The sequence below is a fragment of the Kryptolebias marmoratus genome, linkage group LG9, assembly GCF_001649575.2.
Source record: "Kryptolebias marmoratus isolate JLee-2015 linkage group LG9, ASM164957v2, whole genome shotgun sequence".
Lineage (NCBI taxonomy): Eukaryota > Metazoa > Chordata > Actinopteri > Cyprinodontiformes > Rivulidae > Kryptolebias > Kryptolebias marmoratus.
The window spans coordinates 15937326-15959817 of NC_051438.1; the positions used below are offsets into that span (position 1 = coordinate 15937326).

At 39.7% G+C, this 22492-nt stretch overlaps 1 protein-coding gene across 1 annotated transcript in view; it reads right to left on the reverse strand.

Annotated features, from left to right (window-relative positions):
- adamts2 (ADAM metallopeptidase with thrombospondin type 1 motif, 2) overlaps nucleotides 1-22492 on the reverse strand; it is a 127467-nt gene that overhangs the window by 82063 nt on the left and 22912 nt on the right. The window lies entirely within an intron of this gene.

Genomic DNA, 22492 nt, shown 5'->3' on the forward strand with positions numbered 1-22492 from the left:
GGGATTCCTGCGGTACAACTGTGGTGCAAAATCTCCATGAGTCTGTGCAGTATTTCTGTCTACCCAAAGAATCTGGGACTTACTGTCTTCCTCAACATTTAAATGCTGTATTCACCTTTAATGCTCCCTTTTCTATCAGCAAACTATTTTTATTAGTCAGACAACTGAACTACCAAAACTTTGGTCATAATAACCACTTTCAGAACCACAACACAACTGTCCATTCTGGGTACAGTACAACATTTTAAGTAAAATAAATAAATAATTAAACGTTAGTGAATAAATAAAGCATGTTTTAGCTGTGAACAGACAGCTCATCTAATTACTAGAACTGCTTTTTGCTTTTTTGTTTTTTTTTGGGAGAGGGTTTCTGTGGATAAGTTATAAGTAGCCACTATCTTACCTGCAGCAGATGGACCAACCTGAGTGAGAAACCTTTGTGAAGGATCAGCTAGTCAGACATGGGCCTATTCCAGAGTGGATTTCAACAATCTAAAATAACTCGTCCCTCACAGAAGAAAAACAAATATTGCAGCTTCTTCAAACAAACTTTCAGTTACAGGTTTTTACATCACATAGTTCAAAGGTCAGAGAGCCCAAAACATACCTTGGATGATCTCAATCTGGATCTTGGCATCGTCAAACAAAAATAAAAATGTTTTTAAAGGTCAAAGGTTGTGGGAATAAAACCTCGCCACAAAAACCCACTTTTAAAAAAAACCCAAACTTTTTCTTTTTCACAGAACTGATCTGCCAAATTCTGTGATCTCATTGTTGTTGTTGGAGGTTAGAATGACTGTCAGTCATTGAGTTATAAAAGACTGATGTGAAAAAAGCTAAAAAGTAACATTAAGTTTTGGTTTGTTTGTTGCTAAACAAATTTTTAACTTTACCTTTTATAACAGGGATGATGTTTAATCTGTCAGTTTCGTATTTGCTTGACACCATCTGCAGGTGTTATGTTGCACTTATTAGAGTGGTGTGAAAGAGTTCCTTCCTTTATCCTTTTTCTGCCCCGTCTCCTTGCCTCTCGCGTCTTTTATTTTCACATTCCTGCTCTTCACCACTGGAATCTGTTAAAACCAACAGAAGCGGGTGGGAGGAAGGCAGCATGCGAGGAAGACGAGCTACCTTTGAATCGTTAGAGCTCCCTCTCACTGCGTCGACAGCTCTAGTGGTACTCCGACTGAGGGGAGCGATCAAAGCAGGAAAATTGTGAGTATTAATTAGCCTCATGTTGGATAGATGGAGGGGAAATACAGGGAAAAATAGGCAGAGTGAAAAAAAGAAAAGAAAAAAAAAAGGAAGAAATGTCTTGGCTCTCAAAAGTTTACACAACTGTAAATTTTCCAGTGTCCCTATCAGAGACATGTCAGAAGCATGGCTGAGATTTTTCTTTTTTTTTTTTTTTTTTTTAACAAAAATGTATTAATGTTTCCAAAAGAAAGAAAAACACAAGTCCAAGGCCTGTGAAGGACATTCCAAGAATTCCAGGTATGAAGCTCTATCTGAACTGCTCAGTGTAGTTATGTACAAAATGTGTGCTTCTCTCTCTCTGTGTGTGTGTGTGTGTGTGTGTGTGTGTGTGTGGTGGGATTCTGCTGAGGTAAAGGTTGAAGTATAAAGGCCACAGGTCTTGTTGTCTGTGTTCATCTTTCCAGTGATGTTTTGAGGCTTATCAACACACACACACACACACACCATGGGAAAACGAAAGTCCACTCTCTCCTAATTCTAGGGTTTATGTTTTAAGACATAATAATGATCAGGTTTTTATCAGATCGTAAATTTATTCAAATATTGTCCCATGTCCCAAATCACAGGTGTGTATTAACACAACGCCAAGATGGAAAGTCACCAGCAATGACCTTAGAAAAGCCACTGTTGCCACTCATCAGTCTGGGGAAAGTTATGAGGACGTTTCCAAACAATTTAAAGACCTTAAGAGAGCCGCGCAGAAATGAATGCCCACAAACCACAATGATCTGAAGCAATGCTGTAAAAAAGAGGGAGACAGGAACACCCATCGTTTTTTAATGCACGCTTCATGCCAACAAGGTAAGTGGAACATCGGTGTAGTTTCTGACCTTCAGCTTTCTCAGAAAGCAATCACTGGATGTAAATCTGTAACTCGTTACCTTTCAGAGTCAACCCAACTCAAGATGGCCGGCATAATTAATTGACCTTAGCCAACACAAAACTGGCTATAACTCAGATATAGTTTGATGTGGTAGTAGTTGAGAGTCATTCTCAACATGTATTTGAAGCTTTGGATCTTGTAGGAAAATGCAGCATTGCATGAGATCGCGCATAACGCCATTTACAAGTTTTGACTGTAACAGCTATAACTCTCTCCCTTCCCATCATAAAATGGTCTTAGTTTAAAACTCTGGCATGAAAGGCAGTGGGCGATGGACATTTTTTAAAGGAATGCTAGATATTTCATTTAAATCAGTGGTCCAATCCCAGTCTTTGAAGGCCACTAATGTGTGTTGGAGCAAGGAAACAACTATAACATCTAACAGTGGCTCTCAAAGACCAAGATTTGACACCATTAATTTAAATGCGGCAATGAGACAGAGACATAAATTAGCCTTTTTTTCCCCTCCTCCTCAAGTTTCTGTTTTTTAATACTCTCTACAGTGCAGTTTAATACTTCAAAGTTCTGGACGATTTATCAAGTTCAACACAGTAAGATCAGTAGCTGTATATCTGTAGGTCATTCGTTATAGGCCTGCAACATAGTTAGCAGGAGGGTTTAAGGTGTCACCAGTTCCTTCTTATACATTTACATTTCAAGTCAATGTGACTTCAAAATATGCAAGTTTTATGTTAGTTTTTTTCCCCACAAAAATTTTAAGCCAAGTGCCCTTTGAAGGGGCTACCACTAGAGGGCAACACTGTGGCACCGCAGGTCCAGATGAACTGGGCAAAGAGGTCTGTCATGTGGACGGGACAGAAGCAAACAGAGACGAGGGGAAGAGGCAGAATGTGTGTGGGAGAGGGAAAAAAAACACAGTAAACAGAAGGTGAGGCGAGACAAATGAGTGGGGGGCCATGAGACTGAGAAGTACAACGAAGGAGTGTTTGTGTGTGTGCGACTGTGTGTGTGAGCGAACATGAAGCTTATGTGAGAGCTTGCATAAGCGCAAGTGTCAGCAGGTGCAGACTAGCACTAATGCGAAGCGATGCATCGGCATCTGTGTGTGTGTGGGAATTAGTGTGCCTAAAGACAATACTGCTCCCTCATTACCCTGTTTCCTCCAGTCCAGCGCTAATGAGGAACCTCACCAGCACGGTTGTAATCAAGGTCAAGCCTAGGCCAAAATACGGAAACAGAAACAAAAACACTTGCACGCTTTCAGGAAACGCAATCTGCATGAGAATCTCTGTGCCGAGCTGGAATTAGCAACACATTTTCAATCAGCAGAGTTGCTTTATATGGATTTATTGCTAAAATAAAGGAGGACGCTAGCAAATGGGATAAACGACCCCAGCAGTTTTATAGGAAAAAAAACACGCCACGTCGCCATGTCTCTTTTTGGGCGAGTTGTAGATAGAGGAAAAGGATAGCTGAATACAGGCAGAGTAAAATAAAAAGAAAAAATATGCAGACCAAGAAGAAAAAGGATAAAAGACAAAAGAATGGGGGGGAAGGGAAGTAACGTGTCACATATAAGGTGAGCAAGCCTTGCAGGTGTGGAGGTTGGGGTTGCAGTTGTGGGGAGATGGGATAATTAAACAAAAAGAACAAGACTTAGCTCTTTAGTCTCATCCCTTAAGTCTAGTCTGACACTGCCACGGCTAGCTAATGTCATAGCAACAGGGAGAAGGAAAGTCTAATGGGTGCGGCACAGAGAAGTGGAGTAAAGAGCAGGTATAGGAGAGAGAGAAAAGGAAAGGAAGGAAGGAGCTGAGTAACAAAGGATGTAATGATGGAAGGAAGGCAAGAGGAAGAGGGGGAAAAAGGTGAAAGTGAGAGACATTAACATTGCAGAGTCAAGGTCGGGAGCACTGGCCTAGGAGTGTTAGGAATAAAAAGAAAACAGTGAATAAAGACCACAGCATCCCCCTTCTCCCAATCCATTTCAAGCTCACACTCCCTTGAGATATTAAATGCAGCTACCTGTGTTTACCATTGTTTCTATATCTAATTGTCCCCTCTGAATAATGCACTAGGGTATCAATAATTCAGCGTTAATTAGCTTTGACACAAACGTGTTTCGGAAAATCTGGCAGATGTCACTACCCAGTCATATAATGGACTGCATCTGGGTAGTCAAGACAGGCGTTCGACACTTTACCTCAGCTTTGTAATGTTTCTGAGCTCTAACATCATACAGCATTAGAAACCTGGGCTGGGCAATTGATTTTGCTCAAGTGAAAAACCTCTGCAGCTGAAAATTTAAAAGGCATCTAATTTACCAGAAACTACGAAACTCCTTCGGTGACGACCTAAAGTGGTAAAAGTTGGGTTCAGGAACATTAAGAGACCAAGTTAGGGGCCTTAAATAATGTCCAGAAATCAAATTAAAAAGATTTTTAATGGCACTTTTTCACCATTTTTATTACAAAAAAATGAATACAAGTGACATAAAGTAATAAAACTATATTCTATCATGATTGATAAGCCTGTCTGTGTTGTTACTAGGACCTTATTTAATAATAATATTAATGTTACCAGCAAAGTTTGTACACTTGAACCAGCAACATTTTGGGCCACAACACTCTGACACTGTTTGTGGGTCAGGAGCTGAAAAGTTTGGGAACCACTGCCGTAATAAAGTGTTCAGACTTACAGCAGGATTAAACATGTTTACATCCTGGTGCAACATACAGTTTTCATCTGTATTCCTCATTTTGTTGTTTGGCAACGCTTTAGTTTTCTGTCAAACCTTTTACTTAAACTTATCACTTCTACGTGAAAAAAAACATTATAAGCAAAAGTCAACTGTATGGTATCAAAATGTTACTTCCATGAAGATGCTTGACACAAGCTATGGTCTCCATTTGCTGGTTCCTTTCTGTCAAGTCATTTCCTGTGCTTCTCCACTTGACAGGGACAGACATTCACACAGAGTCTTCACTGGATTCCACTCAACGACCAAACAATCCTCTTTCCTAATGTCTTCCTTTATTTTCAGGTTATTTTTTTCAGATCATTTTTTCCAGGTCATTTTTTTTCCTGGTGAAAAACCTTTAACAAATACTACAAAACAAAAATCAGATGTGCAATCATGTCAGAGTACATCCTGTATGTTTGTTTTGGAAATAAGTTAGTGTGAAAGTAGAAGACTTTTAGCTTGGATGAATAAATTTTCATCAACAGTATTAAACTTACAACCAACCTATGGCTATCTTCAAAATCTACCAACTTTATCCACAGAACTTTACAAAATTTAATACCAAGAAAACACTCATTTTCTCATAATGCCATAAAGACACAATATCAAATGTTTCACATTATCTCTTCAATGAGCCCATAAAGCTCAAGACAGTTAACATTAAACAATTGGTAAAATCAAACAACCTCTAAACAATTGTTGCAAACCAATCAATCCATCTCAAAAGTCACAGAGCAGAAATGTTTGGGCCACACCCTTCAGATAAATCAGCTCTGTGAAAAGCTTCACCTCCAACACCATCTCAGAAGCAACAGAGACCAGACCATTATTGGTTCAAAAGTTTATTTTCTTACCGGCTGCCTCTCTGGTGTTTGTAAATGTCAGTTCTGCACAGATTTTTCCATGTCTGGTTGGCACCATCCACAGCATTCAAGTGTTGTGCACCATGTTTCTGGTCCCTGTATCATCAGGTTATCACAGAATGGCTCCTACCCCACTCGTTTCTGAGCTTGACTTACCACTTTCTTTCAGAAGTTTTCAGAAATTTTCGAGAACCACAATGAATCTACAACCTGTTTTTAATTATTGCCACACTTGGACACTTTGGACCCCCTTGAAAAAAATAAACGTGAATATAAAACAATTTGGGTGTTGTGGCTGAACTTGGTTACTACAACCTTTATCAATTATTTTCCATCAATCTGTTTACCTAAGCCACATTGCTTGGTTCAGGGTCCTGGAGGCTGAAGCCCTTCCCCGCAGTCAAAAAGCAAGAGGCGAAAGGACAGCCGATCACAGGGTCAACACAAAGATATGAAAGAAAAACATGTACGCTCAAGCTAATGCCTAAAGTCAATTTGCAGTCTTATTCTAACCAAACAGGGAAACATGTAAACTCCTCATGGAAAAACCACTGTTTAAGTTTTCTAACTGCAGTTTATGGCTGAAGTTTTTGTAAGTCTGTGAAGCCTTTGTGTGTGTGTGTGTGTGTGTGTGTGTGTGTGTGTGTGTGTGTGTGTGTGTGTGTTTGTGCTCCAGTCCAAATAGAGTGAACACCAATAAGATCTGCCTCTGAATCGATTGGACCCAGACTGTGCATGAGTTGACAGACTGAGCCACTTGTTCTTTTGATTGATCCAGCTCCTGTATTTATGTGGGCCTGTATGAGCGTTCATGTCTCTGTGTATCAAAAGACAGAAACAGAAAAGTGATGTGAAAATTTCACAATATTTGTCAGTTTGTTTCTTAAACTGAGCAGCGATTCTCTGACCTCAAATAATATATATATATATGGCACAAAGTAAGACAAAGAAATGTACTCCTCACATTCTCTTTTATAAACTGCAAAATATGACTTCTGCTCTGGAGACAGCTGCACTTTCCAAGAACAAGAGTTAGTTTAAATATTTCAGAACTAATAGTGACAACTGAATATATTGCACATGAAGAATGTTCTGCTGCAAAAACAGTCTCTGAAAAGGAACTTTGGTAAAACTACAATAACTTGGAAGTTTTTTTACGCAAAGAAAGTAAAAAATATCCATCCATTTTCATTCATTCATCCAATCCAGGAGGGAACCCCAGCCATTCTTCTCCCCAGTGATACTCAGCTCCTCTTTGAAGGCTGGAATATAATCACGCCAACAAGTTCTGGATCTGTCCTGGAGTCCCCTACAAATGGGAAGTGCCTGAAAAACCTTCAGAAACAACAAGCAGGAGGCATCTTAATCAGAGGTCTGAAACATCTCCGCTCCACTTTCAATGGGGAGAAGCAGCAGCTCTGCTCCCAGATAACACAGCTCCTTACCCCATCTCTGAGGCCCAGAAAACCTTCCAGAGGAAACTCATGTCAGGCTTGTGTATCCAGAAATTTAGAGTAGCTGAACCAGTAGTTTTTGAACTACGCCAAGTACGTTCAAGTGCTCCGCTAGATACAATATATGCACACAACTTCAAATGTACTGAAAATGCACATTTCATCTGATAGTAAAATGTGTTCAGACAAATATCTTAAATAAATTGTCTACGTGCATGTGTGTGTTTGGCTGCCTGTTAGCAAAATATCTCATTAACCACTGGATGGATTTTAATGAAACTCCTAGAAAGTAATGACTGGATGTAGATCTACAACTGACTAACGTTTGGAGTTAGCCCAATTCAAGATGGCTGCCACAGCTAATCGACTAAACCAACACAAAAATGGCTGTAACTCGGTCAGTTTTACAACTTTACACACTGAGCCAAAGTTTTGATGTAGTAGTAGCTGATAGTCAATCCCAACATACATATACTCTGAGCACTAAAAGACCACACAAGACCTTTGTTTTAAAATGAGCATTCCTTTAAGGAAGAAGAAATCCAGGTTATTTAACATGAATTACAGACCTCCGTTGAGAATATTACATATTTACAGCTGTTTGTGTGAAACAAAGCAATAGAAACTAAACTACTCAAACATAAGTTAGAGCTATTTGTTGTTAAAAGTGGGTTGAAGAGTAAAAGATCCCCAAAAAGTAAGGGCTTTGTGCAAAAACTCAAACATTTAAAAGATTTGAGCTCTCAGACAACATTTATCTTCAACTCAGACCTTAATGAGCTTGTTAGCACCGTGGCTTCACAGTCATTGTTGGTAAAGGCTACGCAATGCAAATTTGAAACCTTTATAGACACCCTGACTCCTCAAACCTCATCCCAACCATCAGACTCCTCTAATCAGAAGCCAAGCACTCTGAAAATTATAATAATTGATGTCTGCTTTGCAGGAGAAGGTTAGGAGATGGATAAATGTTTTCAGGGGGAGCTGTTTCCTCAGTCCATAATGTAAACAAGAAACGGCATTAGGAGAAACAGGGGAGGTCACGTTTAGGTCTTTTCAAGATAATTGTTGTTAGGATTTCAAGAAAGGCAAATAAAAAGCTGATGGACCACAAAAACAGGGTTGTTTATGACACCTAAACAAATTCAAGTCCTAACATTCCTTGAAGAAATGCATATAGCTCACATTAAACTAGCATCGTCTTATGATGGGAACAGACAAAGTTATAGTGTTTTGGCTGAACCTTGTAAATGACGCTATGCACAATTTCATGCAAAATCTCACAAGATGCAAGAGCTCTTCAAGTATATGTTGGGGATGACTCCCAGTTAGGACCACACCATAGTTTAGCTCAATATCTGTACAACTTTGAGTTACAGCTACTTTGAAAAGTTAAAAAAAAAAAAAAAAGTCATGGAACCAATTTTCCAAATGAGCTGAACAGTTTGATATATAAATGGCTAAAATGGGAAAAACTATGCAGAAGTGGTTAGATTACAAAAAATAAATTGAAAAAATGTAAAGAAAACTGAAAACCGGGAAAACACCAGTGTGAATGCTGAGTCAGCGTTCACACAATAAAGTTGGGAGAAACAAAAGCAGGATGAGATAGAGAAGCAGGAGCAGCAGGTTAGCACTAATGGTCAATGACACAGCGCTGTGGCTGGGCTCAGAGAGGCCGTCTTACGTGCTGAAATATTTACGCAGCTTACAGAACGAGAGGCTCATTCACTTCAAATCAGCCGGAGCAGAGAGAAGGAGAGAGCTGGGCCACTTTCCCACCTCTTCACTTACCGAGGCAACGGCAAAACAGTTCGAACGGACAGCGCCGCATGAATAATGTGGCTGTGTGACTTTTGGCTTTACTTATTCATTTTTGCCCCTAAGTGTTGGGGCGTTCGCTTCATTTTGCTAAAGGTTTAAAGAGGAGGAAGTTCTGGGTGGAGCGTGTTTGTCTACTTTGCTCCAACGTGACGAGGTGATTACACAGAAGGGATCGATTCTCATTTTTCTGCAAACTCTTCTGCTTTTTATTGCCCGCCTTTTGCCTTTTGTGTGTGCATTCATTTGTCCGTCTGTTAGCAAAATATCTCATGTACCACTGGACAGATTTTAATGAAACTTGAACACATGAATCACTGGATGTACATCCATAAATTATGAACATTTGGTGTCAACCTGACTCAAGATGGCTGCCGCAACCAATTAAACTTTAAAAAATATATAAAATGGCCACTACTCAGTCAGTTTCACCAATGTTGACGACTGATCACCAACATGTTCTGAGCGCTAACAGATTTCCCAACATCTTTGTTTAAAATTTTGCCATGAACTATTTGCAGTCAGCTCTGTATGTCCGTTACCAAAATTTAATGAAACCTTCAGAAAATAATCATTCGATCTACCTCTGACTCATTAACTTGTGGAGCAGGCCCAATTCAGACCCAAAACAAAATTCACCTTAGAAAACAGAAAAAGGCTACAATTCAGGCAATTTTTTTAGCTAAAACTGGGTGCAGCTGCAGCTGAGAGTCATTCACAACACGTGTTGCTTAATGCATGAGATTTCTGCTTAAAACTTATTGTTGGAGTCAACACTGTCTGTTAGCAAAATATCCGACGAACACCTGGTCTAATTTTAATTAAACCTTCAGGCAGTAATCAGTGGATGCACATCTACAACTAATTAGCTTTTGGTGCCAATCCAATTTAAAATGGCAGCTACAGTAAATCAACATTAGCCAACACAAAGATGGCAATAACTCAGTCGGATTTACAGCTACTGAGCTACATGTTGATGTGGTAGTAGCTGAGAGGCCTTCACAGCATGTACTCTGAGTGTGATTTACTTTCAAGATTTCACCAAAATGGTTGCAAGTGTTTTCAAAATATCTGGAGGCTTTTAATGTAATTTTTTTTTTTACATCAAGTCTATCAAAACAAATTATTCTTTGAACTTCTCCAGTGAACACTCATTGCCTCCACGTCTCTTTATAAGGTCAACACAACTCCCCTCATGTATGATGAGGGGAGCTGGATACAAAACATGACTGACAGGCTCAAGTCAACCTGAATTTTGGCACTTCCTGCAGCCTGGCCCCCACAGAGTCTGCAGTCTGAGTGTGTGTGTGTGTGTGTGTGTGTGTGTTTGTGAGCATGCAGGCATATCTGTGTCCCTGCGCATGTATGCATACCTGCGTGGGCGTGTGAAAGTGAAGCATTCAAGCTCCGCAGAGTGTTTTCTGAGTGCTTGTCAGCTTCAAACACAGGGGTCAACCCAACAGGCACCTGACACAAGCCAACTTTTCCTGCAGCTACCATGACAACAGAAAACAATCAATAAAAAAGGGGAAACGTTTCTGTATTTCCATAATGACAGTTCGGAGTGTCTTCCCTCTTCACTCAAGGTTAGGTTCAAAATGAATAGATATAAAAAAAAAACAAAAAAACAGTGAAATCTACACCCTCTTACTGCAGTATTGCGTTTATATTCACCATCAACAGCAAATGGTTGGATATTCTTCACTTTTTCATTTCTTGGTTGTGTTTTGCTGCTTGCTGGAAGTCGAAGATGGACATGGCTGTAGGCGAAGTTCCTCCTGGGTAAGTCTGACAGCTCCAGTTAAATATTTAATCACTATACAGCTAGGCACATACATACATGCACACAATCGCATATATAGGGCCAAACTGTATAGGTGGGCATGCACTGAGCTGAACTTGTGCACCTAGGAAAGTAAAATGCGGAAAAAAAAGACAAAATCAGGCGCATGTCCTTCATGGAGAGTTTTTGTCTTGAACAATGTTGTTTTTCCCCCTTTTTAATGTGCAGATTGACTGAAATCGACTCCACTCACTCTTAATGTAGTGCTACAGATTCTGCAGCACCTCTTCGAAGGAACAAAGTCAATTTGATTTATCCTAAACATCTACGCTTCGCAGACAGGACACGAAACTCCGTGTGTGAGTACAGAAGCTGAAGGCTCTGCAGAGTTTGTGGTCAGCTCGGAGAACAGAAGTGTTGGGCAGCTTTTCTGAGTAAACATAACAACTGGGTGCTACAGAGCTCACTCAGGCCAGCTCAGTGAACTCTTTACTCCTCATTTTCTGTTGACATGAGTTGCATACCCACACACTCTCTTTTAGTTCATGCCTGTCACGGTCTTGGGGTGTTTTTTACCATTTCTGTTGTTCTGCTCCTAATAAATTTAGATTTAAGGTACCCTGAGCTTGATTTGTGTTTTTGATGTATTCCCATCCTCAGTTTTCCAGTTTGTTACTGTTTAACCTTATTTCAAATCTGCTAAGTGTTATGTTTGATTTGTGCCTGAAGTGGTCATGTGTGTACGTAGTTCCAGGCTTTTAGCCTTGATTACACTACTCTGAGTAAAAAAAGTCATCATCCCTACTCTGAGTAAAAAAAGTCATCATCCAGAAGAGATTGGAAAAATTCAAAACACTGCAGTAACTATGCCAGGCCTGCATGTGGTGCTGAACGCTGCCTTGAAAACACATCAAAAACAAGAAACAATGTGTGCAGCATGCTGGGTGAAGAAAAGGATGCCCTCAGGCTGTAGGGTAGATTAGAGGTGGGGTTATGAAATGATCGTTTCTAAAAGATTGTGTTTTGGATGTCAACATGAAAAAGAAATGGTGTTTCAGGATTTTTCACTTTGCAACAAAAGAGTACAGTTCTGAGATTCCTAAAAAGCCATGTTTGTGTGGACAAAGTGTTAAAAAAAACAACAATGTGGACAACCCCTTAGCCTGTGTGCAATGTTCCTGTTTGCATTTGTGGGAAAACAACCCCTCTACTATTAGTAAATGAAACTCCTCATGTGTTTATTAGAGAAACACCTTCAAACACAACTACAGCGTTGCTCTGAAGCTTTTAGGAGACCAAATATTATGGGCTGTCGGGCAATTAATTATTTAGTGCCACTGCTGATCAACAAGCACCAGCATTATATTAAAAACCTTTAATAAATAAGAACTAAAGGTTCATCAAATTGGACAAAATGCAGCATGCAGTTCTTTTTTTGCCAAAGTTCCAAGTTAGCCCTGAATGCACCATCTTGTGACGTCTTCACCGCCATGTGCTCTCTTGCCAAAGTTCAGTCTTCATTTATGGTGCACTGATTGGAATTCTAGCCTAAAGTTTTTTATGTTTCTGTACATTGTTGGTACCCCTTCAGTAACATCCCGTTTCGCCACAATCTTCTGCTATTATATCAGCTTGCTAGATTTTTTTTGTGTACACAGGACTAAAATATTACCTTGTTTGCTGCATGATGTACAATGTAAAACAAAACAAAACAGTCCAGTTTGCTTGAACTGCACCACGAAGTGCAACCAAATCTCTTTAACTTGCCTGTTGCTGATGGCTCAGCTAATGACAGGTTATGTTTTCAGGCAGCGCTGGATGATGTTGTCCATTATCCTTCTCTCGACTGGCCTTTTGCTCTCCTTCCCTCCCACTCTGCCTGCTTTCCTCACTCCCTCTTCCTCCTGTTCTTTCTCTCACTTTTCTTTTTAATTACCTGACGTCTCCTCTTCTGGCCCCGACGCCAATGGAGATGTAAGCGGCACAGCCTGCACTGAACTGTCTCTGTGTGCCTCCGATCACAAATCTTTCCGCTGTCGGTATAAATACCCTGTGCATTTGGCTTAACGTGCCTGTATTTGTGTATTGGAACATGTCTGCGCTTCCTGTCTGGGATTTACATGCGTTAACAATTTAATCCCTAACAAATAAAATGTATCATTTTTGTTAACCGATTGATGAATGTGGGGCAACTAGAATCTTTTTAAATAATCTCTTTCAATCATTTTTCTCATTAACATTTTTAATCTTTTTATTATTTTTCTTCAAGGAGATATCAACAAAAAATTGTGAAAGGGGCAATTTTTCTTTGCCTCCTCCATGAAAGGTGGGAGATACTGTAATTGTGTCTGTGTATGGGCAGCTGTTTGCGTGTGTGTGAATATAGTTCACAAACCACCAGGTGGATTTTAATAAATCTCTCAAGAAAAAAAAAATAATTGGCTGTACTTCTATAACTGGTTAACTTTTGGAGTCAAACCAATTCAAGATGGCCGCCACAGCTAATGAACCTTAGCAAAATCAAAAAGGCTATAAAATTCAGTGTGGTAGTAGCTGAGAGTTTCATTTAAACTGCTTTTTTTGTTGTTGTTCTCATGTTCTAAATGTTAATGCTATCAAAACAGCACAAGTGATAAATTCTGATCAAATCCAGTTTTATGCTTCTAGTGCAAGGCATATCTTGGAAAAAAAATCCTCTCCCAGAGGGACTAGATGGGAAACAAACTGGTTAATAAGTGGTGCCATCTCTCAGTGAGGAAACATCGTCTGAGAGGATTTGAAAAAGTCGATCAGAAACTAACGCTCAGGAGAGAACCTACACAGTCAGGATCTAGAGGAAGTGACATGGTTTTGGCTGCTCCTCAGTCCCTCTTCTCCACTGTTTTAGATCACAACGAGGCCCTCTGTGTGCGAGTGCCATCCACATTTCTCCTCCACAAATGCATGCTTTTGTTCCCTTTTCTGCTTCTGTTGGCTGCTCTCCTGGGGACGTCCCTTCTCTCTCATGATGCTCAGCTCAGGTTCCCCTCCTGCGACTTCCACGAGGACAGAGGCAGCTTGTTGCACTTCAAACACAACCCAAGAGCCTCTGGCACCTTTGGCATGGCAGCAGAGGCAACTGGATACCGAGACAGGAAGTTACCTGCCAACGGGGTATCTGTGTGTATAAAGTGTGTATTTGGCAAGCATTTAAAAGCTCTCATTCCTCTTGTCGTTGCTGGCATGAGAGACACTAGTTGGGAATGGCTTACACTGTGGCTTATGAAAAAATAATCTTTCTGGCATCAAAATTCTCTTCTTGTAGGATCTTAATGTGTTTGCTCTGAGGAAGGATTTGGATGTCTGTCCTTTATTGTGTAAAAAGACAACAAATATTTTGTTTACACCTTCTGAAATGTTAAAAAAAAACATCTTTAGCGCATCAAACAAGAAATGCTTATTTAAAATTTTAGAGAAATTAATAAATTGAAGGTGCAAGGGTACAGCATTTTGTGGAATCTAATGATCAAGATATGGATAACAATCAAATAAATTTTGAACAATAAGTTCTGAGTCCCAAAAGCATGCAGTACACACATTCATGTTGTTTTAGTAAGGTTGTTATGGGATTTCCACTTGGATTTAGCCAAGTTTTTTTTGGCTAAATCCAATTTCTAGTTTTTGTAAAACTCTGACCTGCTGAATCCAACTCTGTCTGACTCTTATTTTTTTCTTAAAACTAACTAACAAAACAGTTTGTCCCTTATATTTCTGATTGAATTGGAAACTTTATTGTGTGCTCATCATAAAATGTTTACATAAAAAGAAACGCACAAACACATTTTGAAAAACAGCACCAGGTTACGGAGATTTTGATCTCTGTGTCGCTGGAAAACTACAAAAATTTTATATAAAACATAAAAGTGCACTAAAACGGTTACTATTTTCTCTAAAACCTCAGTTTAAAATAAATTGCACTGATACCAGTAAGAAAAATTGAAGGAAAAAAAATTTCACTGTTACATGTGTTAGATTGGTAAACACATTACTATTTTCATTGTAACAGTATGCATGGTGAATTACAGCTTTATAATAATAAAAACAATAGAATCTCTGTTTACTTGTGTCCCCTGGTTAGACAATTATAGGCCTTAAAAAATAAGCTAAACTTGAATATGTCACCAGTTCATGTGAGAGACGGCATTTTAAAGGAAAACAACAGCTACAACCTTCCTCACAGCAGGAACCCTAACCCTAACCCTGCTCCAACACACCTGATTTGAATCAATGGGTGATTAACAGGCTTCTGCAGAACATGAAGAGGTGATTTAACCACTGGATCAGGTGTGTTGGAGCAGAGAAACAAGGAAAACATGCAGGATAGTGGCCCTCCGGGACCAGGATTGGACACCACCGCTCTAAATTGTCTTTAGGTGTAAGCGAATGCATGAATGGTTTTCTGCTTTGTCTCTATGAGGACCAGGTGATCTAATGCACCCTGCCCCTCATCCAGTGACCTGTGTGGACCCTGAGCAGCTACAGGAACTGGATGGATGGACGGACAAGAGCTTGAATGTGAAATGAACAGCTGATATACATCTACAGAAAAATCACTGCTTCCCTTTAATAGTCTTTGAGCTCACTCTGTCAAACCTTTGTAAAAATGTTATATAGATGTTACAAATACCTAACAGAGTCCTATTCGCCCATTAAAAACTTCTGCAATCAATCAATCAATCAATCGTCCCTTTACAACAGGCATGAAGCTCAAGGTGCTTTACACAAGACAAACTGACAGCAAAAGGTCAAAATTCAAGTGTTTTTTGTCCACTTGTATCTCATCCCGTTTTTGTCACTCTGCAGTATTTTCTACACATTTCAGTCTCTAAGTCCACCACATTATTAACAACGTGGGCATAAAAACTTCTTTAATCCTGCTGTTTTGGTTTGTTTCACTGACTGACTGTCATTTATGTGAATGTGGGAAAAAAGGGTAATTAAAGGGTAAGTCATTTTTGCTCATCTGTAGCAAAGATGTAAATAAGCTACTACACTTAATTAACCAGGCTAAAAAAAAACACACAACTTATGACATCCTGTGGTTTATTGCATCTCTAAGCAATTGTTGAAATGAACAATCTCTTTTGTTTCTGAAAATAAGCAGACCTGGCAACATAACACACCTGTAGACTCTTTTTCTTCATCATCGTACTTTACCGGTGTTTCAGTCTTAGATATTTCTTAAAGTTACACACTGCTCATTAAAGAGTTTCTTTTTATAGATAGACAGGAATGTAAACGTGCTATTTATATTCAAATTACTGTGAAGTGACAAAAAAAAAATCAAGATGTATGTTTCGGTCTTAATTCAGATCTGAAAAGTGTCGGCTCCTAACTCCACCAAACGCAGCTGTGATGTGTTCCAGCTCTGAGGCGGCTTCTGGAGCTGATCACCGCTAAGACGCTGACTTTCAGAGGCATCCAAGAATCAGCCCTGAACACTGGTCTGTGGGAAAATATGCACTCTGTCAATTTCACACAGCAGCCTCATCAAGCTGCACAGAGCAGATGGGACGAGCAGGAAGTTCAGGATGGTCGACAGTGTAAAGAGTGTGATTTTCAAAATAAAATCCTGTAATATCCCAGAACCATTTCATTCTAATTAAAGAATTAAACTGTTCAAAGTGAGATGGAAACAATACCGATTATACAATCACACAGTGACCGTAAATAAATACTATTTGCCAAGTTTTCTTCAAGCTAGTTTTTAGGATTTCAGGTAAGTTATTGGAAATTTGTTTTAAAAGAAACGAATGATTTTAGGTCTTAAACCAAAGAAGAATAAGAAGAAAAAAAGGTTATATCGCTGTGTGCATGCCCCGTTGTGACAAAAGTCAATATTAGGCCACATTTCAGCAAGAAAAATAAATCCAAAGAATGAAAAGCAATAAAATTGGATCCTGGGTTCCAAAGGGAGCATTTGAAGACAGAACTATTAAGCCCTCTGAAAAAGTAAACAGACTCCATGTTTACTGTGAATAGATTATGTGATTCCCCAAAGTCTGCAGGCTTTGAGTATACATTTATCAGTTCTCTTTTATTAATATTTTAGGTATTTCATGCACAGGGATCAATGACAGGGACAGTCAAAATACGCTACTAAAGATAGTCATTAAATTAACACAATGGTGGTGTTATGAGGCAAACTCCTGTAAAGGAGCAGAGACAGTGCCACAACAAACATTTTAAACTGTGTTTGAGTGGCTTTTTTAGCATTTGGGTCCCTGTCTGGTGTGGTAGGACGTCAATTTAACAGAAAATCTATTTAATCAAACACATAAAATGAAGCAGATGTCAAATATCATTAAATAAACCAGTAATTTCCCTCTTACTTAGTGCTACAGCCCAGTCACAAGCACGCTGTCTGAAGTATTCAGGGACAGAAGCTGGTACAATATGATGACTGACAGAAGCATTGATCTTGTCGAGTGCCTGTTGATTATCAAAAAGATGAAGTAAAATGAAAGGAGCAGATTGAAAGAAGGAGGAAGATAAGTAAAGAAAATACTTCATTACTGTCAGCACACTGTATATTGTCGGGTTAACAATTTAGAGTGGGCCACTGGAAACCATGTGTTAAATTACAATTAACTGAGGAGGCTTGAACTTTATGTTGAAAGGCACACTACACTGTGTAATACAGCAGCAATAAACAGAACAGTTTAAAGGCAGTATGACCTGCGGCAGAAAGGTCCAGGTCGTACTGCCTTCCTGTCATCCAAATAGCTCCTCATACATTTAGCTATTGTGGCAATCTTCCAAATAATGGAAGCAGAACATTAGGTTTTTAAATTAATCTGTTTTGAGGTAATGTAATGAACTGTAACCATACAAGTAAACTGTTGCATCTTGTAAAACTGAACGGCCCATCTGGGGACACAAACTCTGCAAAATTAGCCTAAATACTGGTTCCTAATGGTGGCAGAAAACACCAATATGATGATGATCAAAAACTAGACGAGTTCAAAACTGACTGAGTCCATTTTGCAACTTCTGCTATGAAAGTGCTGTTTGTTTCTCATTTGACTACAAGTTCTGTTTGGTAACTTAAGAACCAATGAACCCACACTCAACCAGGGTGTTGTGGCCTTGGTTTCACTCTCCAGTTTAGTAGGAATTTGCTTAGAAATGTCTTCATGATTCATTCTCTGACCTGACAGGTAACTGTTTATAGGTTTGGACCAATATTTCAAGTCAGAATGACCAAATTCTTCTTGTGTCCCACAACTAACTGGTTCTCTGGTGACAAGCTGGCTTTGTAATCTACTACTGAATACACGATGTTCACGATGGTGACCCTAACACTGAATAGTTAGGTGTTATCTGATCGCCAAGTCTGAGATCAAGATCTGAAGATTAGGAGAAGCACTCAATAATAAACCTGGGTAGTAATATTGTAGTTACCTGGATTTATCCAGAAGGTATGGGTAAAAACAGATGCTACTTTACTGCATTTCTGCTTAATCCTCATGTGTTTTCATGATCAGGCACACACACACTTCAGAGGTCAACCCATCTTTATGCCAGAAACCTTGTGGAAGGTCATCTGCTTGAATAGCAGCTGTGAAAACTGCGAATATCAGACACGGCACTAGAAAGGAACGTCGCAGCAAGTGCAGCAAAGATCTCTGTCCTTCGAAAAGCATCGCAGCATCTTTCTGCAAGAAGCTTCGCCGAGCTGTGTGGAGGCAACGGTTTGGGTGTCAAGGAAAGCACAGTGACAGTGATTGTTACGAACTGTACGGTTTCAAATAAAGCCGGCCTGTCTGCAAAGACACACAACACAGCAGCATAAATACACACCTCAGTTTCACTGCTCTGTAGATGAAAGTGTGGAGTGAAAGATCAAACATTTCAGTATTTGTAATAAAGATGTGAAACATTCCATATTCGATGATGCATCTTGATGCACACGAGAAGTTTTTGTTTTTGTTTGTTTTGCATTGATGCTATATGTCTGATCAATTATGAAGAGTTCACAGCTTTCGCATAGTTACAGTGTACTTTGGTTATTGCTGATTTAAAAAAAAATTGCCTTTTTTAAAAAGATAGGTTACATTTAGCACCAAAAAGCAACAAAAAAGCAGAAACATGTCAAGAAGTTGATGTAAAACATAAAAAAAACTTGCAGAGCTTAGTTTCTGCATTATGTTAATGTTATGCTGAGTGATGTGATGGAGGAAAACAGACTGGATACTCCAGATAAATCCAAAAAAGGCGTTAAAAACAATTTACCATGTCCTGGACGACTGAGAATCTACACAAGCATGATATTCCAGATACGTATTATAAACAAACAGGAAGACACAAACTAAACTAAATCACATGCAGTGTGTAATGCATTGGTCTCCAATCCTGGTCCTCAAGGGCCACTATCCTGCATGTTTTACTTGTTTCTCTGCTCCAACACGCCTGATTTGAATCAATGGGTGATTAACAGGCTTCTGCAGAACATGAAGACGTCATTTAATTACTGAATCAGGTGTGTTGGAGCAAAGAAAAAAGTAACACATGCAGGATAGTGGCCCTCCAGGACCAGGATCGGAGACCCCTGGTGTAAAAGCATCCTCACAAAAACTGAATGCTTGGGAACTACATCCGTCTAAACCCAGGAATGACGACAGCCATTGCCATAACATTTGCCTCCTAATGGACCACGAGCAGCACAGCTAATCATCTGAGCTCGTCAGAATTAACAAGATTTTGTCAAATTTGTCCTTCAACTCTTAAAAAAAAAGCCTCAGCACAACCCAGGAAGATTTCAGAGCTCAAGATCAATCAGTTAGTTTGGGTGTGGGACAATAGGTTCCCAACAAAATCCCAGCCAACAGCCATTCCTGCACTTTGCATCCCAACTAAAACCTATAACAAGGACTGGATGAGTTAATCTGGTCACGGCTGCTTTAGTGAAGTCTTATTTTAGCCTACATGTAATTGTTTTTAAAAGAGCCTCATAAATAGCCTGTTGAATATACAGTGGCATGAAAATTTCCTTAAAAATATCCCCATTTGACACCAGGGAGTGAGAATTGCTGCCAAATAATACCTCAGTCTAACCAACCCTAAGCGAGAAGCACAGCTGAGACACACAAGTGAATGTAAAGTCTTTAGAGGATATAAGATAATAAGATTTGTTGACATGCGTTTTTAGTAACATTGAATCATTATTATGCATGTTAATATGGTGATTAGAGGATGTAAGTCAGTGAGATGCACTGATATGCAACTTTTTATGCCACAAATTGCTAACAGATGAATCCTAATCAAATCAAATTAAAGACTCACCCCTCTAATTTGTACGCTCTGTGTTTAACCAATCCTGGATGTCATGGCAGCACGAGGGTCACTAGGTCAGGAACATGTGTGGTTTTGCACTTTAGTAATTTTCACAATTAACGACTCACACACACACATGCATTAGTTGAAATTAGCCTAATAAATCCCAAACAGGCCTGGGAAAGAATATTGGGGAAATGTGCCTCATTCCCTCAGATTCGCTCACACTTGTTTAACCCTCCCTGGGTCGGGAGGCAGAGACTCGTGAGGCAGAACAGGATCAGGCCTCGGGGGCTTCATGCGGATGGTGGAGACAGGGGTTGGAATGGGGCAACCGCAGAAAAGTGGCTGTGTGTTGCGAAGAAGTGGAGCAGAACTTGATCTTTCCACTCTCTTGCCTCTTTTTGTCAGCATGCACAGCACCTTATCGGCAGCACGCATGACTGGCATCAGGATGCTTCTCTTTGATTCTCTCATTCAAACTGTAAAATTTAATATTTCTTTTTATCGCACACAGGAAATTGTTTAAATTCGACTAGTAAAATAATTTTAAAAAACACATTTATAGCTATTCTAATCTTAAAATATCTGTTCCAAAAGTTTCACATCAGCTCTTGGTCTTGAGGTTGTCATTGAGGTTGATTTCTTATTACTTGTTTTTACATAAAAGGAACTAATAAAACTCCTTTTTTCCTAACTTCTTTGTTGGCCTAAAATAAAAGCAGTGACAGACAGGTTTACATGAGACTCGGCTTAATGCATTTTCAGGGTAACTGTGTGGATTGTTCAAGCAGCTACATCTTCAGTTTTTCAGCACAGTGCCAATGCCATATTTTAAAATTAAAATAGGTTCTTAATAAAAGGTAACAGTAAAATGGTGCACAGAAAACCTGTCAGTGTGGAAAAATACATTCAAGTGAAAAGATCTCGGAAATGTCTTCGTGCAACTATGCAGTACGGGTTTTCAGACAAACATTTGTGGTTTTGTAGGCCAGTCTTTACAGACTTTATGACTCAGAAATATTTGTCACAACCCAATAAATATGAAGAATTACTCATTCCCAATAGTAAATAGCAGCTAAAGACACTTGGTAGCATCTGCCATATGTAAAATGCTTAATTATCACCTTCCCGACTAAATACCAATCAGACGGACATTTAAAGGAAGCAAAATCCAGCTTTGTCTTTGTGTAGCTAAAAAGCAGGAGCATTAGTATTGTTTGCATGTCTCCTTCAACAAGACAGCCTGTTTCCACAGTCTCAAGTGGTCAACTTGTTGCAAATTTGTACACAAGTCCACACTCACTCCTTTTGCCACGCGGCCTCGAATAATATTTCCCACTCTTTTGTGTAGCACGCACAGAACGACACGGGCACGCACACCTCGCTGTCAGGGCGGTGATGAATTGCAGAGAAAATGAAAAGAGGGAGCGAGTAATCTGACACCTCCAGTGCTGAGCAACCAGTAATTAAATCCCTTCATTAGGTCAAATATTTGATTATAAAGAACCTGGGGGAGCGTCTGGTAACGACCTCTTTCTCTCGGGGGAAGGTAGGAGAAGAAAGGAGCAAAGGGACGTCAGCGGGAACGGCAGCGAGGGAAACCAAAGCAGAGGCAGAGGAAGTTTGAAAATAGTCGGTGATTTTGTCTGCAGCTGGTAACTAAGTTATTTACACCTCCTCCTCAGTTTTCCTCCAGTCTTTGGATAACGCCTGTGTGTTTTCGGAGTCAGTAGGAAACGCTGGCTGCAGCATATTGTCTTGATGAAGGCAGCCCAGGCCGAGGGAGTCTCTCTCCAACGCAAGGCAGACAGAGTGTGCGTGTTCGACAGACGAGTGAACATCGCTGGCCTCCTCATCAACCCTCTCAGGGAAGCCTCACCCTGCAACAGCATCTCCTCCGCTCTGTTCGCCTGCTTCTTCGAGATTATCCTGAGATTATAGGGGGAAGGGTTTATACCAAGGCAGGTGAATGTAAGACAAGTAGAGGGCAGCAGAAAAGAGAAGGAAAAGTTTGAAAACTTTTCTTTGGTGTTGGTGGTGAATGTGCTGAATCGGGCTTCAGTGAGCAGTCCTACCAGTGTTGAAGTCACACAAAAAAAACACAAAGAAAGTGGACATATGAAGCAAAATGGGGTACAGAGTGAAAATAAATCCTAGAGCCCTTACAGAAAAAGACGCATCAATGTGTAGGTTATCATGTAAGCATGCTAAATTCTCATGTGACGTGAAACAGATGTGAAACACATGTGGGAAACATGATTTTTGAATAAAAATCTCATGACATGGAAAATCTAAAGTTTTCATGAGGTAAATGAGCATGTGAAACGGGCTTTGAGCATGAAAATGTGCTCTGGGAACATTTCAGCATGTTTACGTCACCATATGTGACATGTAAATTTTATGTGAAAC